Here is a 15,067-nt window from a genome sequence, read left to right on the forward strand (position 1 = left end):
ATTCTAAGTTTTAAAAAGCTACACTGTAAATTCACAATATTACTACGAAATGACAAGGTGAAGCAAGTGGTGACCAGAGAGGGTGCCTTCTTAGTTGTGACACCCTCTTTATAGATCTTCCTCTCCAGATAAGTTTGCTTGGTAGCCAATATTACATTTTCTTATTTTCCCAGGCCTTTTAATGTATAATGTTGTATTTTTTTAATATGATAATGACTGGTTCTTGTACTTTACTTTGTTTTTGTAATGCACTCATCTCCATTCTTAAAATTTGTTCAACCTTGGCAGGCAGAAATTCCATTTGGTAACAGCAAGCTTTTAAACCTCGCTGGGTTTCACAAAGCAAAAATCAAAATGGAAAGGTAGAGTCAAGTAGCTTAACCAAATTTAAGAAATGTAGATATTAGATAATGGCTCCCTGTAAGCCTTTCCCATATTAAAATTCTTCGTAATATTTTAACCAGCAGGTTCCTTGCTGTTTGCTAAAACTGCTCATTAGGCCACAGCTGCTTTGAGAAGCTTTTACATTTAAGGCCCTGTCAACTAGAAGAGTGTTCATCAGTGCACAGATAAGCCTGGCCACAGTAGGAGATGACAGTTTTTTTCATGCCCCTCGAAATCTCTTAATTCCTGTCATTTTTTCTCCCCTCCTACAAAATCTCATTCTTGCAGGGGAAAAGACTTCATGCTGTAACTTGCTTAGCAAGTTCAGTTAATATCCATGACACTAAGAGAGTATTTGGATTAAAGGACTACAGCATACAGACGTTAGCAGAATTTTCCCACAGACTTAGGCTTTTAAATACCCCTTCCATCTCAGTATCTGTCCAAATTGATTAGGCTGTGGATTGAATCGTGGTATAGAATGAATGAATTTTTTTTGTAGTCTGTGGATCTTAATGCAAGATTCGGAGCTTACACTTCTGGATCTAATGATCTTCTGAAATGCAGATTACAAGTGAGAACACCCACCCGCCTGCTAAACAGCTAAAGGGATTATTGGAGACACCAATATGGGGAGCAGTAACATGGGTGCAGCAGTGTGCAGTCCTGGTGTTGTAACTCTGCTGCATTATTTGTTTGTAGTAAATTAATGCTACTGTAAAATTGGCACATTGATGCCTTTTGTGTAGGCATCTGCCACTCAACAATAGCAATGAGCAACCTATTAATATAGTTGTCCCCTCCCAAGGCTGGAACTGATCTGGAATGTAGTGGGGGCACTTTCTAAGGTGGAGGCCTCCTGGACTATAGTGCTTTCATGGGAGTCTCTTATGGGCTAGCAGATTAAAGCATGTATGTAGCAGCAGACATGGTTTGAATTGTGCCTTTTATTTGGGATAGTTGGTGCCATAAAACAGCTCTCTCATCCCTACAAACGTTACTTTTAGATAGTGCAGGCAAGAAGGCGTTGTTATGTGCCTTCAAGTCGATTACGACTTTTGGCGACCCTATGAATCAGCAACCTCCAAGAGCATCTGTCATGAACCACCCTGTTCAGATCTTGTAAGTTCAGGTCTGTGGCTTCCTTTACGGAATCAATCTGTCTCTTGTTTGGTCTTCCTCTTTTTCTACTCCCTTCTGTTTTTCCCAGCATTGTTGTCTTTTCTAGTGAATCACGTCTTCTCATGATGTGTCCAAAGTATGATAACCTCAGTTTCATCATTTTAGCTTCTAGTGATAGTTCTGGTTTAATTTGTTTAACATGGCTGCAAACATATCTACTCAGAAGTAAGTCCTATTGAGTTCTATGGGGCTTAGTTCCTTAATAAGCATGTTTACAATTGCTGCCTTCAGGGGCATCCATCTGTGCTCCCATCTAACATCTCTGCAACACTAAGCTCCTTTCTTCCAATAATGGCCTGGCCTGAGGGCACGTAAACCCTTCTTGCCAGAAGCAAGTAAGCTAGATTAAATGTTCCCTAAAGGTGTTGAACTGTGACCTGGGAGACCAGGGTTTGAATCCCCACACAGCCATGAAGCTCACTGGGTGACCTTGGGCCAGTCACTGCCTCTCAGCCTCAGAGGAAGGCAATAGTAAACCACCTCTGTCTGAATACTGCTTACTATGAAGACCCTATCTGGGATCAACTTGAAGGCAGTCCATTTCCATTTTGCATCACCCTAAGCTTGTGAGAAAGAATGACCTTGTCACTTCAGATGGACCTAGGAACACCCTATTTTCGGTAAGATTTCTATTTTAATCTCCGATCAGATAATTTTTTTTTGAATGGTATGCTCCAAGCAACTGCAGTTGATAGAATGTATCATGTTTAATGATGTCACCAGGGCCTGCCCCGTGACGTCACCAGGGCCCGCCCCATGACATCACCAGGGCCCGCCCCATGATGTCACTAGGGCCCGCCCCATGATGTCACTAGGGCCCGCCCCATGACATCACTAGGGCCCGCCCCATGATGTCACCAGGGCCCGCCCCATGACATCACTAGGGCCCGCCCCCATTTTCTCAGGTTTTTGGATGGCTCCGACCTGGCAACCCTAGCAGGGGAAAGTCAAATATTCTGTAAGGTATGATCAGAAAGCATGGTTTTCAAGTGTACACACACAGATACACACAAAATCAACAGAACAAAAGGCTACTTCCTAACCCCCCACCCTTTCCTGTAGTCAGCTGCATGAATCTCACCAGTGAGATCTAGTAAACAAAGCTAATGATTTTGAATGTTCATCATAAATTAAGTACCCACATGAACAGCTTCAAAGTCCACCATTCATATTAATTCAGATTCCAGTTAATTTTAAGTGATTGATTGATTGATTGATTGATTGATTGATTGATTGATTGGGTTTATTTATATGCCACCTTTCCACAGTGATCTGTGCCCAAAGTGGCTTACAACAAACACTCAAAATAAAAGCATTTATTTTGTGGGAGAGAGGTCGGGGAGAGAAGTGGCAGAAATATGGTGCCAAATGCTGTTTCCTATTACTGCCAATATAGGAAAATTATACAAAAAAGTAAAGGTAGCCATGTTGACCCTTGAGGGGAAAAATAATATTACAGTATTCTGGAGAACTCAAAAGCTTGCATGTTATTTTTTGACATTTTGGTTGGTTTTAATGAGATGGACTTAGGAAAATTATAGTCAACTATCAATGTGAGTTTGTGTGTGTGTGTGTTTTGTTTCCTGCACCTGGCTATTGGGATGCTGGAGAAATAATGTTAGTGCTGCTGTTTTTCTAGCATCCATGTGAAACGGAGGAGACTGGAATGGAAATAGCCATCTCAATTGTATTTAAATGGCGAAACAGGGATATGATGCTCTAAATAAAATAATACCTGTATATTGGATGCTTTCTCTGGTGCTTTTAAATGTTTAAAATTTGCCAAAACATTTTACAGGCTGGCATCAGAAGTAATACTGTAGGCTTAAATGAGTATCTCTGAAGCTAGTCTAATGAAGCTACATACCAATCTGCATCCGTACACAAAAATGTATTTTAAATATGGACAAAACAGTGTTTTGACAGCACAAATACTTCAGGTTATTAATAGTTGAGCAAGGAGGTTTGTTCTGTTCCCAGAAACTGTCTTTTAAATAATTTTACAAGATTTGGGGTTTATTTCTGGTTGGAGTAAGCAATGATTTTTCATTTTATTTTGCCATCTATTTTGATTAATTTCTTGGTGAACAATTTGACCAGAGCTTGGAAGTAACTCGTTATTTTTAACGAGTTACTCGTAATTAGTTACAATTTTAAATAACGAGTGGGTAATTCCATTACATTTGGCAAGTAAAGGAACGACTAGTAATTTCCCTACTTTTCAGCTGCAACTTTAACGTTTCCATGTTAGGTTGGACGTTACTTGGGGGCGGGAACAAGGGGAAGTCAGCTCCTGGCTGTGATTGGTTAACACAAGACATGTGCCTCACACTGATTGGACCTCTGCGCAGACTGTCTCTTCCCTCGTGATCTGTGTTAGGAGACACAAGGGAAGAGGTGAATAGGCAGGGCCTGCTGAGAGGAAAAAATGGACGCCGGAGGAAAAAGCCAGGGCAAGGACAACGGAGAAGGCAGCAGCAGAATGGCGAAGAGCTGTGGAGGTGAGTGACGATGATTTGTGTGTGTGTGTGTGTGTCCCGGTGTGTGTGTTTTCGGCTGGAGTCTCTGGTTTTGGGGGGGGCCTCTGGCTCTCTGGCTACCACCCCTTACTCTCCGGACTCTCAGCTTCAATTAAAAAAAAAAGTAAGTTTCTAGGTGGTCTAATTCCCAAGATATACACCAAAACATCAACCCCCCCGCACAACTTTTTTTTAAACAGATCCATGCTCTAGCTACAACTCCCATCAGCCCAATCCAGTGGCCATGCTGGCTGGGGATGATGGGAGTTGTAGTTTTAAAAAGTAACTTTTCAAAGCTCTGGCTGTAACCCCGCCCTTTCATGATTGTAGCCAATGACGCCAGAGTTGTGACTTGTTGATCCAGGCATGCCTAGGCTGAACGTCAGAATATGGTGGCTTTGAGTTTTTTGCAGTTTGCGTAAGTAATATGGCTTAATGTTTTTTTTCCTCTTCTGTCCAAGAGTCAGACCCTGGGCTATGAAATATGAAAGTATTTAATCCAATATCTGCTTTTCTGGGAGTAAAGCCATTTCTGGGAGTAAAGCATGTACCTGGAGTAAACCCCATTGAACTCCATTAGGACTTGCTTTTGAGTAAACATGGTTAGGATTGTGCTGTAAATTAATGGGACTTGTGAGTAAACATAGTGCAGACTTGTGTTTGTGTTGTAAATCTCTCTTCCTCCAACCCTATTTTTAAAGAAATTAGGCAGGGTTTATCACAGTTTTTATTATGTAGGAAACTAATACTCATTTTTTTAAAAAATGAATGAAGTTTATTTATTTATTTTTATTATTTGATTTATATCCCACCCTTCCTCCCAGTAGGAGCCCAGGGCAGCAAACAAAAGCACTAAAAACACTTTAAAAATCATAAAAACAGTCTTTAAAATATATTAAAACAAAACTTCTTTAAAAACATTTTTAAAAGCTTTAAAAACATTTTTTTAAGAAAAAGTTTAAAAACATATTAAAAAGCAATTTCAACACAGATGCAGACTGGGATAAGGTCTCAACTTAAAGGACTTGTTAAAAGAACAAGTTCCTTATCACTTGAGGCTGCAGTTTTCCCTGGTTGAGTAAGCCCCATTGAATACATTGGGACTTGCTTCTGAGTAAACAAACATAGGATTGCACTATAAATATCTTTACAGGTTATATAAATAAACATATTTGATAGTCATGCTTATATAAATATTTTCATAGAATCATAGAATAGTAGAGTTGGAGGGGGCCTATAAGGCCATCAAGTCCAACCCCCTGCTGAATGCAGGAATCCAAATCAAAGCATTCCCGACAGATGGCTGTCCAGCTGCCTCTTGAATGCCTCCAGTGTCGGAGATCCCACTACCTCTCTAGTAATTAGTTCCATTGTTGTATGGCTCTGTTAGGAAGCTTTTCCTGATGTCCAGTTGAAATCTGGCTTCTTGCAACTTGAGCCCATTATTCTGTGTCCTGCACTCTGGGATCATCGAGAAGAGATCCCGGCCCTCCTCTGTGTGGCAACCTTTCAAGTACTTGAAGAGTGCTATCATATCTCCCCTCAGTCTTCTCTTCTCCAGGTTAAATATGCCCAGTTCCTTCAGTCTCTCCTCATAGGGCGTTGTTTCCAGTCCCCTGATCATCCTTGTTGCCCTCTTTTGAACCTGTTCCAGTTTGTCTTCATCCTTCTTGAAGTGCAGAGACCAGAACTGGACACAGCACTCAAGATGAGGCCCAACCAGTGCTGAACAGAGGGGAACTAATACTTCACATGATTTGGAAACTATACTTCTGTTAATGCAGCCTGATATAGCATTTGCCTTTTTTGCAGCCACATCACACTGTTGGCTCATATTCAGCTTGTGATCAACAACAATTCCAAGATCCTTCTTGCATGTCGTACTGCTGAGCCAAGTATCCCCCATCTTATAACTGTGCATTTGGTTTCTTTTTCCTAAGTGTAGAACTTTGCATTTATCCCTGTTGAATTTCATTCTGTTGTTTTCAGCCCAATGCTCCAGCCTATCAAGGTCCCTTTGAATTTTCTTTCTGTCTTCCACGGTATTAGCTATGCCTCCCAATTTTGTATCATCTGCAAATTTGATAAGCATGCTCTGTACCTCCTCATCCAAGTAGTTAATAAAAATGTTGAAGAGCACTGGGCCCAGGACCGAGCCCTGTGGTACCCCACTCATTACTTCCACCCAGTTTTGTCATGCTGTGTCCCAATGGTTGTACAATACTTCCTTTACATTTTAAGTATGCCTTGGGGTAGTCATGGTTCTCCATTGTTTTCATCCTGAGGGGCAGATAGGCTGAGAAATGGTGAGTAGACCATGGTCACCCACTACACTTTATAGCTTATTTCCATTTTGAAAAATTAATTAAAACAATTTACATGCAGGCAAAATTTATTAAGCGGATTCACACAATATGTGTATAGCACATCCAACTCGCATTTAAAGCGCATGACTTCCCCTAAAGAATTCTGGGAAGTGTCATTTCCCCCTCACAGTTATAGTTCTCACCACTCTTAACAAACTGCAGTTCCCATGATTCTGTGGTGGGATTCATGTGCTTCAAATGGGTGTTGAATGTGCTTTAAAGGAATGGTGTGGATCTGCCCTAGGTATGATGTTCATTCAAGAGTGAATTGAAAAGAACAATTTTAAAAGATACTTCTTACTCTTACTCATTTTTCAGACCCCTTTCTGAAGTAAAGGGTCAAATCTGTAAAAACATTTGGAGCAGCCACATTAAAAGATAAGGGCAGGGTATTTCAGGCAGAGGGTTGCCAACCCTGCTTGGATATGGATGTCTTTGCAGAAGAACCCTAGTCAAGGTTTACCAACAGCACAGTCCAAACTATATCTACTTAGAAGTCAGTCCTGTTGAGTTCTATGGGGCTTAATCCCTTAGTAAGTGTGTTTAGAATTGCAGCCTTCAGGAGCCTCCATCTTTACTCCCCAAAGCTCCCATCTAACATCTCCACAACACTAGGCTCCTTTGTCTCTGCTGTGGCCTTCTGGTAACTGCCCAAGCCTGAAGGCACTTAACCCTTTTGCTGAAAGCAAGTAGGCTAAATTAAATGTTCCCTACCCAGGCTCATATATATAAAAGATAAAAGATAAACGGCATTTTGTCAAAAGTATTTTTGTCTACATTTTATACCTCATCCTTGGTTTTCCAAGCTTGGCATGGAATGCTTCTCATACAGAATTAATTTGAAATGCTGCATATTTATTATCATAATCATCATATTCAAAATAAAAAATATATGTACCGCCTTCAAGTTGATTCCAACTTATGGTGACCCTATGAATAGGGTTTTCATGAGGCTGAGAGGCAGTGACTGGCCCAAGGTCACCCAGTGAGCTTCATGGCTATGTGGGGATTTGAACCCTAGTCTCATTTTGTTCTCACAACAACCCTGTGAGATAGTAGGTTAGACTGGCCCAGGCAGGGTTATTTAGTGAGCAAAAATGATGCAAATAGGATCTCTTTTAATTGTGCTATCGACCTGCTTACTTCCACTCTGACTGGGGCATCTTGCAGCATGGGGAAGAGATGGGGGCACATCACAGCTGAAGTTCACCCATATAGGAGCATTATCTCTTGTTTATTACAGAGACGCCTATTGCAGGTTTTGCTGCTGAGAGCAGCAGTCAGTTAGTGTGGCCACTTGAGTCACAGCTTGTTGATCCTGAGGAGGCAAAACTAGAAAGTGAGGTTCAGAAAGGAGACCCTGTGCATGAGGAGGAGGAGGGCATGAAGCAGTGCCACATCTGCAGAACAGCAAGTACCATGGTTTGGCTTTGAGAAAGCTTGTACATTTGTGAGCCAGAGTGGGAAAAATGTTGTTGTACGATGCAATTACTGCCTTCCAAGGATCAAAAATCTGAGATCAGCTGTTTCCTCCTCATCCAATGTGAAGAAACATTTTGAGGTAAGCCTTTGTCATGCTGGTCCTCAAAGAGTGTCCATTGTCTATTTATGTTTAAATTGTGAAGTTCCTCTTCCATTTTTTCTTGGATTCATGCTTTGTTCTTCTTCCTCAGAGGGCACACCCTGAGAAGCTGAGAGCAATTGAAGAAGCAATAAAGGCAAGGAGACGTGGCCTTCCTGAACCAATGCATGACACCCCTCGTCCCAAAATGCTGAAGCAGCAGCAGACAACCCTTGAGAGGTGGGGATCTGGCAGGGAGCCTGTCACCCAGAGCAATCTCAACATGAGAATCATTGATTTCATTGTAGAGGAGACATTACCACTTCAGACTGTGGACAAACCATCATTCATTAATCTGGTTCGCATTGGACTCCCCAAAGATCTCACCATCATATGTGCCAAGACTCTGAGAGACAGAATTGAGAAGAGAGCACGCCATGTGAGAGAAACTCTTGCAAACCGAAGGAGGAGGAGGCTGAGGTGGAGTTTGTGCCTATCTGTGAGATCCTGAGGCAGAGGAAGAAGCTGCAGACTCAGGAGAGGATTTTGTTTTACCACCACACCAGAGATGTGCTAGCCACACCCTCAACCTTGTGGCAACACAAGACATAGAGGCCATGCTTTCTGACTCCTCCAAAAGTAGTCTTCTTGGTCCTTTCAAGAAACAGTTTCGTTCCTTGATGGGAAAGTGCAGCAAGTTGTGGTCCAAGCAGAACCAGTCAGCCCAGATTGCTGAGTATATCCATGCGCAATGTGGTGTGTATCTGAAGGTACCGAATAAGACCAGGTGGAATTCCACCTTTGATGCGTTGAAGCAACTACATGAGCTCCTGTCAACTGTGCCACTAAAAATGCATGCCATAATGGACCACTGCTCCTTGTCCAGGATCACAGCTGCTGAGATTGAAGTGGTACAGGAATACACAGAGATTATGGAGCCACTAGCCCAGTCCCTAGATATCCTGCAACGGGAGAACGGCATGTTCATGGGGTATTTGCTACCAACGCTCTGCAATCTGGACCGCAAGTTAGAAGGACTGGAAAACAAACCTGAGAGGTACACATACTGTTTTCAGCTGCTGAGAGGTGTGCGCGAAGCCCTAAGAAAGCAGTTTGCAGCTATCTGGGAGGACAAGAGGCTTCTTCTGGCAGCCTGCCTACACCCTCGCTTCAAACTAGATTGGCTGGAATCGTGTCAGGCCACCACCCATACCAACAAGTAAGAACATTAGGGAAGCCCTTTGGGTGGATTACTCCAAGGGAAATGTTGTCTCAAGGGAGGCATCAGAGGGCTTAAGGTGGTAGGCAGGGGCTGGTCCTTTTCTTCCTGGGGCTCCTCATCACAACCTTGGGTTGCTGCAGGTAATCCTTAAGGGTTTGCTGTGCTGCCCCATGAGTGTGGTGACTTGGTCACCTTCCTACCTTCCATGTCATCATCCACAGGCTCAGGCTGGACCCTGAACCAGGGGACATGACAAGCATCAGGAAATGAAGAGCAGATGATGGTTTCCTAACATATATGTGTTAACATATCCTCTCTCTTTCTTAGATACACAATGGAAGCCTTGTTGAAAGCTGAAATAAAGATGGGTGTACTTAATGAGGACAGTGATCAGTCTTCAGCTAAAGACCAGGAAGGAGATGACTTAGAAGATGACTTCTTTAACTTTCTGCCCCAGGGCAAGAAGTCAGCAGTGGACACTGCTGAGGAGGAACTGGTGAGGTACCTGAGGTCTCCCAGCAGGGAAGTGTCATCACTCCATGGCTTTCCACGTGTGCTGCGGTGTTTTTTGCAGCACAACACAGGCATGCCTTCAAGCGCCGCAGTAGAACGCCTGTTCAGTACTGGTGGCAACGTAATGACTGTAAAAAGACATTCCTTGTCTGACATGCTCTTTGAGCATCTTGTTCTTTTGAGACATAACAGAAACATATTATAAAAGCATTTCAAGTGTAAAATTTGATTTCAAGAGTTGGGGTATCTTCATTGCTTGGGGGGATGTGAGATTCTGTTATGCCATTATGTTAATCTTATGAATACATTTTTTTATTCTACTACCCCCTGTGTGTGTGTTTATTTTTAATATTGTTTCAGGCTTCTTAGATGTGCAGCAGCCAAGGCCAGCACCTTGTAGGAGTTTTTTTAAAAAAGTAACTGAAATGTAATTGTAGTGATTACTTTTGAGAAAAGGTAAAGTAATCAGTTACTTTCAGAGCAGTTGTAACCGTAACGGTAATTACTACTTTTTTGGGCCAAGTAATTGTAACTGTAATTTATTACTTTTAAAAAGTAATCTTCCAAGCTCTGAATTTGACATTGCATCATGTGTCTAATTAGATTAGTGGCATTTATTTTATTTGCTCTGTGTGTGTGTGTGAAATTTTATTATACCTTAAGTTATTAAGCCACTTTAACCTTATATTTGTGCCATCTCTGAAGATATGAAAGAGGTTCTTTAAATGTTCCTTAGGGTGAGTTCACACAAGCGAACTCATTGTCTGGTGGCAGCAACGTAAAAGCAACAGCCATTACAGATGAGTAACCACAGAGCTTTCATATTCTCTCCAACACAATGGCTAAATTCAAAAGAGCTACTTCAGGTGCACCCAGGGGCTTGGATATTCTTGTGCAATGTTTTACAAACAGCAGGTTGCTGTTTGACAAATGCAAGTCCACAAACACGCACAAAACTAATCGCAATACTCAGGAACCTTTTTTCCCCCTGTCCAAGTGATGTAAGAGAAAATATTCCCTCTGGGATCTTTTCTAGGTACTGCAAATAACAGCCATTCGACAAGATGTAAAGTAATAAAAAAATAGCAGCAATTTATTGGAGGAGGGGTAGTGTATTAGCTCAGAGCTAAGACTCAGTCGAAACAAAAACCAAACTGACTGAAGTCTCGAACACCGGGTACAAGTTATTTTTATACATTTCTGGTTACATACATTGCATAGCAGTTCCTGCATCATAGACACGTATTCTTTGAATAGATATTGATCTTTGCACCTGTTCTAACCACCCTAGCTGGAAAGAACAACACAAGTCCTTTGCTCATGTTCCATGTACTTTTCATAACCACAGGAACATTTCTAACATGGAACAGATTAAAACATACTCATACCAGCCTTGTGGTTTGTGAAGAACAGGAAGCAGGTTATTTTGCTCATGCAGCTTCTAAGTATCACACTCTCTCTACATGGGTGCTTGTTTTTTTCATAAAGGCTACTGGGCCTGCTTTAGCACAAGATGGGGTAAGTATTGCTCACAAGATGGGCTAGGTATTTCTCGTTTATCTCAGTCCCCCCTTTGCTCAAAACCAAACTTGTTTGGTACAAGAGCAACTCACTTACAGAAGGCGTTGCATCCTGATAGCCTCTCTGTATCCTGGAAGATCATAGGCCCTTGGTGAGGAGTCAAGTTGTACATACTGGACTCTTATAGGAGTCATTTGCTTCCTAAAGAGGTTCTGGACCATTCCACAGAGACATTGGGCAAAGCACAGCAAAGTTATTATTCCAATCAAACAAACCAGTGCTCCTATGGCCAACTTTCTTAGCCGCCCAGAATCAGGCAACCAAGAGAACAAGGAACTCAAACTCCATTGAGACATTCCTTCATCTCTAATAGCCTTTATGGAGCCCTGTAATTTATTGATTACTACCAAAGTAGCTCTGTGACCACAAATTCAAAATAGTCCAGATTGATCTGGAGTTAGGTATCCAGGATAGTAAGTTCTAAATCAAATTTGTCCAAATCTGTTCAAAAGTTCCATTTGCGAGGAGTTCTTGACTCTCAGTGTATAGTAACCAATTGGTAAGGTCTGAATTAGGATAGAGACTATAAGTACACCAACTTGTTCCCATTTTTGGGCCTTTTCCCACAAACCTTCTGCATAGGGTTCCTCTTGCCTCACTGCTAATAACCCAGAATGAACTGGTGTTATTCTTGGTCAAATCCCAAGTGGCAGGATTCTCTACTGCCAACTCTGTCCAATTCAAAGACACTGCGGTGAGTAGAATCCCTGCCTTATGATGTGGGGGGGCGTGTACACAAATCCAGCAATTTTGAGAGGTTTCTACAGCAAATTTATCCAATAAATCCAGATAAGAATTCTCATACCATTCATAGTCAGGCATTTCCATCACAACTGGACTCTGTTCAGTGGTGACTCTTAAGATATCAGGTATTATAGTTGGAACCTGGGGCCCTGTGTTACTGGAAAGGGTTTTTTGGCGTTCTCTCTTCTTCTTCAATTTTAAAGCCTCTTCTAATGCTTACCATAAATCTGAATCAGGCTTAACACAATATGTTTTTGACCCTGTTACCTTTAAACTCACCACCCATTCTACTCTTTCACAACCATGAGACACACGTGAGGTGTCAGGATGTCTTTGACTTTTGGTCATTCTGGGCAAGAAATCCCTAGCTGACAAACCCTCATTCTTTTTGCAGAGGCATCTTGGTCCTGCTGGTTTGAAAAACCACTGGGGGTGAACACCACCTATCAACCAAAGCAGATAGATTAGTATAACATAGATAAAATTCATAACTGTTGGTACAGATATTCAGTAAGCCAAAAAGCAAGCAGTATAATACCAGCAATAAAGAAAAAGAAAAGCACACAATAACTGTTCTGTGCTAGTCCAGAAGGATCTACAAGCAGAGGTATGGGCAGTTCTGGATTCTCTTCATCATCACGTCTAGGAGAACGGCCAAATGGATAACAGTTCATGAGTCTATTTCTTAACCCGCTGCCTCTTCAGCTTCAGCTTTATTCCGGACAAAGGACTGGCAATCCACTCGTCTGCTTCTGGACCTTCCTTTTCACCATCAGAAGGCCATGCATTGCTCCCTACGAAGTCCGCCATCGCCTACTTCTGGGGACACAGTCCCTGCGATGTCCAATGGAGTTGGGGCCTTCTTGGTCCTAGTATAATTTATTCAGGAATTCTTCTTTTTCCTCTTATGTCTTGCTTATACGAATGTACAGGAACATCAAGGGGAAGGGCCTAGAACCGAGCCGCATATCTGCAGAGAGAGTGTTACTGATACTGCAATGACAGAACAAATCAGATTAGATCTTCATCACTTGCCAAAAGACTAGTATGAGCAGGACCTAAGGGCATAATAGTGGATACAGGATGGCCAAACAAATACTCAAAAGGAGACAGTCTTCCTAAACTTCTGGCCATCCAGTGAATTGATCTACAAAAACAAACATATGGTGAAACCCTTTGCATTTAGGCATATCAACATAATCAACTTACAACCTTGTAAAAGGTAAATGGACCCATAGCCTCCCTCCTGGAACATTCCTAGGTAGGCCCTTTGGGTGCGTTTCTTGACAAATGGAACAGTTTACCGCCACTCGCTTTGCTTTCTGATGCACTCCAGGAGCAAATAACTGCCTGGAAATAATATCAGCCATAACATTAGGTCCAGCATGTGTTGTTCGATGTAATTCCTGCAATAAAGTTCTGAGTAAAAATTTAGGGGCCATTGACCTTCCATCACCTGGAATTCTCCAAACCCCATCCAAATCTTTTTTCGCACACTCCTTTGTCCATACATGTTTTCCTTCTTCCAAAACTGTTGTATCTAGTTTTTCAAGACTATAAGTCTAAAATTTCCTGGTAAAATGAAATGCAGTTCATATTGAATCAGTCTCTGAGGGATAAAATGTTGAGTTTTCTTTTCCAAAAAGAACTGTTACCACATGAGGAACTCTCAGAATTAATAAATGTCCTAACACAATGTCCTGAACGCGTTTGACCAATATCGCTGCAGCTGCTAGTGCCCACAAACAGACTACTTCCCCCCCTTTTCGACTGGATTCAATTGAACAGAGTAATAGGCAACAGGTCACATAGTATTTCCAAAGGTTTGGCACAACACATCTGAGTCCATATCCTTATTCTTGTGAACATACAAACAAAGATTTCTCATAGTTGGGGAGTCCCAACATTGGAGTAGTGGACAATGCGCATTTGAACTACATATACATTAATTTGGGGTCGAAGGCCTTCGATATTTTCACGGGAGAGTGAGTACTGTGACACACTAGGAGATGTCATGTGTGGCTTAATAATAATTTTTACTGGGGAAGCAGATTTCAACAAACCTACCTCTTCCTCTTTAATACTCCATAAAATAGGAGGTACAGAATCCAATTCAGAGGGAATTTGGAGGGAACAAATGGGAGCCCATAAATAGGCAGTCAATTGTGACACCTTAGGTGCTGGCAGTACAATTCGCAATCCCTCAGGTGAACAGTAGATTTAACTTACATATGACATTTCATTCCAACAGATTGACAGAAAAACCTTGCATCAGAAAAAACCTATGTTCAGTTGTCAAAAGACCAATTTAAACTCTAGTAGTTTCTGATTTCTTCACATTCTGAGGCCGGCCTTGTATTCCCATAATTTGTACATCTGTAGGACTTGATGTTACTGAGCCCTGTTGCAACGTTGAATAAGTGGCACCAGCATCAATCAGACATTCATACACACATCCATCAACAGTCAAAGACACCATTGGTTTGACAACGAACATGGACATATAATACATAAAGACAAATCAGACACTAGGAAAACAAGAATATATGTTCAGTCACCCGCCTCATCCTCAAAAAAAAAATTGACTGGCCATTTCTGATGGAATTTTTCCCTCAGCAGGAATTATTGGACCCTTAAATTTAAGTCCACGGAGCCTCAGTGGGCAGTCTCTTTTTATAATCGCCAATTTCTTTGTAATAATGACAAGAATTATCTCCCTGTCCCTGTGGAAAACCACTAAAAAAACCCCCTTTTATTGCAATTCTGAGAATTCTGAGGAAAAACCTACCACATCCCCTTCCTTGGGACGGAGTCACTAAAACAACCAACATACAAACTTATCTGTTTCATCTTTCAACTCCTTTTGCCAACACAACAAGGAAGACTGGTGACACATGTATGGTTGAAATGTTATATTTATTAAAATATAACACATAATCCATCAAATTCCAATCTGCCAATTAAAGAATCTCAAATCCTTTGGGCAGGTGAGGCT

The 15,067-nt window shown here is 41.6% G+C and overlaps 1 pseudogene; it reads right to left on the reverse strand.

Moving 5' to 3' along the window:
• Positions 1–12,882, reverse strand: part of LOC133384120 (tigger transposable element-derived protein 1-like) — a 49,648-nt pseudogene extending 36,766 nt beyond the window's left edge.
• Between the last annotated feature and the right edge of the window lie 2,185 nt (positions 12,883–15,067).

The sequence above is a fragment of the Rhineura floridana genome, chromosome 4 (assembly GCF_030035675.1).
Source record: "Rhineura floridana isolate rRhiFlo1 chromosome 4, rRhiFlo1.hap2, whole genome shotgun sequence".
Lineage (NCBI taxonomy): Eukaryota > Metazoa > Chordata > Lepidosauria > Squamata > Rhineuridae > Rhineura > Rhineura floridana.